Source organism: Cherax quadricarinatus, chromosome 5 (genome assembly GCF_038502225.1).
Source record: "Cherax quadricarinatus isolate ZL_2023a chromosome 5, ASM3850222v1, whole genome shotgun sequence".
NCBI lineage: Eukaryota > Metazoa > Arthropoda > Malacostraca > Decapoda > Parastacidae > Cherax > Cherax quadricarinatus.
The window spans coordinates 18,683,196-18,685,695 of NC_091296.1; positions in this window are offsets into that span (position 1 = coordinate 18,683,196).

The following is a 2,500-nucleotide window of genomic DNA, read 5'->3' on the forward strand; positions in this document are numbered from 1 at the left end:
TGAGAGGTGCGGCAGACTGACAGGAGAGTGAGAGGTGTGGCAGACTGACAGGAGAGTGAGAGGTGTGGCAGACAGACAGGAGAGTGAGAGGTGCGGCAGACAGACAGGAGAGTGAGAGGTGCGGCAGACTGACAGGAGAGTGAGAGGTGTGGCAGACTGACAGGAGAGTGAGAGGTGCGGCAGACAGACAGGAGAGTGAGAGGTGCGGCAGACTGACAGGAGAGTGAGATTGGCGCGGCAGACTGCGGAGAGTGAGAGGTGTGGCAGACAGACAGGAGAGTGAGAGGTGTGGCAGACAGACAGGAGAGTGAGAGGTGCGGCAGACTGACAGGAGAGTGAGAGGTGTGGCAGACAGACAGGAGAGTGAGAGGTGCGGCAGACAGACAGGAGAGTGAGAGGTGCGGCAGACTGACAGGAGAGTGAGAGGTGTGGCAGACAGACAGGAGAGTGAGAGGTGCGGCAGACAGACAGGAGAGTGAGAGGTGCGGCAGACTGACAGGAGAGTGAGAGGTGCGGCAGACTGACAGGAGAGTGAGAGGCGCGGCAGACAGACAGGAGAGTGAGAGGTGCGGCAGACAGACAGGAGAGTGAGAGGTGCGGCAGACTGACAGGAGAGTGAGAGTTGCGGCAGACTGACAGGAGAGTGAGAGTTGCGGCAGACTGACAGGAGAGTGAGAGTTGCGGCAGACTGACAGGAGAGTGAGAGTTGCGGCAGACAGACAGGAGAGTGAGAGGTGCGGCAGACTGACAGGAGAACGAGAGTTGCGGCAGACTGACAGGAGAGTGAGAGTTGCGGCAGACTGACAGGAGAGTGAGAGTTGCGGCAGACAGACAGGAGAGTGAGAGGTGCGGCAGACTGACAGGAGAGTGAGAGGTGTGGCAGACTGACAGGAGAGTGAGAGGTGTGGCAGACTGACAGGAGAGTGAGAGTTGCGGCAGACAGACAGGAGAGTGAGAGTTGTGGCAGACTGACAGGAGAGTGAGAGTTGCGGCAGACAGACAGGAGAGTGAGAGTTTTGGCAGACTGACAGGAGAGTGAGAGGTGCAGCAGACAGACAGGAGAGTGAGAGTTGCGGCAGACTGACAGGAGAGTGAGAGGCGCGGCAGACAGACAGGAGAGTGAGAGGTGCGGCAGACAGACAGGAGAGTGAGAGTTGTGGCAGACTGACAGGAGAGTGAGAGGTGCGGCAGACAGACAGGAGAGTGAGAGTTGCGGCAGACTGACAGGAGAGTGAGAGGCGCGGCAGACAGACAGGAGAGTGAGAGGTGCGGCAGACAGACAGGAGAGTGAGAGGTGCGGCAGACAGACAGGAGAGTGAGAGGTGCGGCAGACAGACAGGAGAGTGAGAGGTGTGGCAGACTGACAGGAGAGTAAGAGGTGCTGCAGACAGACAGGAAGACAGAGTGAGATGTGCGGCAGACAGACAGGAGAGTGAGAGGTGCGGCAGACTGACAGGAGAGTGAGAGGTGTGGCAGACTGACAGGAGAGTGAGAGGCGCAGCAGACAGACAGGAGAGTGAGAGGCGCGGCAGACAGACAGGAGAGTGAGAGGGGCGGCAGACTGACAGGAGAGTGAGAGGTGTGGCAGACTGACAGGAGAGTGAGAGGCGCAGCAGACAGACGGGAGAGTGAGAGGTGCGGCAGACTGACAGGAGAGTGAGAGGTGCGGCAGACAGACAGGAGAGTGAGAGGTGCGGCAGACAGACAGGAGAGTGAGAGGCGCGGCAGACAGACAGGAGAGTGAGAGGTGCGGCAGACTGACAGGAGAGTGAGAGGTGCGGCAGACAGACAGGAGAGTGAGAGGTGCGGCAGACAGACAGGAGAGTGAGAGGTGCGGCAGGACAGAGAGTGAGAGGCGCGGCAGACAGACAGGAGAGTGAGAGGTGCGGCAGACTGACAGGAGAGTGAGAGGTGCGGCAGACAGACAGGAGAGTGAGAGGTGCGGCAGAGAGACAGGAGAGTGAGAGGTGCGGCAGACAGACAGGAGAGTGAGAGGTGCGGCAGACTGACAGGAGAGTGAGAGGTGTGGCAGACTGACAGGAGAGTGAGAGGCGGCAGACAGACAGGAGAGTGAGAGGTGCGGCAGACAGACAGGAGAGTGAGAGGTGCGGCAGACAGACAGGAGAGTGAGAGGTGCGGCAGACAGACAGGAGAGTGAGAGGTGCGGCAGACAGACAGGAGAGTGAGAGGTGCGGCAGACAGACAGGAGAGTGAGAGGTGCGGCAGACAGACAGGAGAGTGAGAGGTGCGGCAGACAGACAGGAGAGTGAGAGGTGTGGCAGGACAGACGGCAGACAGACAGGAGACAGAGTGAGAGGTGCGGCAGACAGACAGGAGAGTGAGAGGTGCGGCAGACAGACAGGAGAGTGAGAGGTGTGGCAGACTGACAGGAGAGTGAGAGGCGCGGCAGACAGACAGGAGAGTGAGAGGTGCGGCAGACTGACAGGAGAGTGAGAGGTGCGGCAGACAGACAGGAGAATGAGAGTTGCGGCAGACAGAC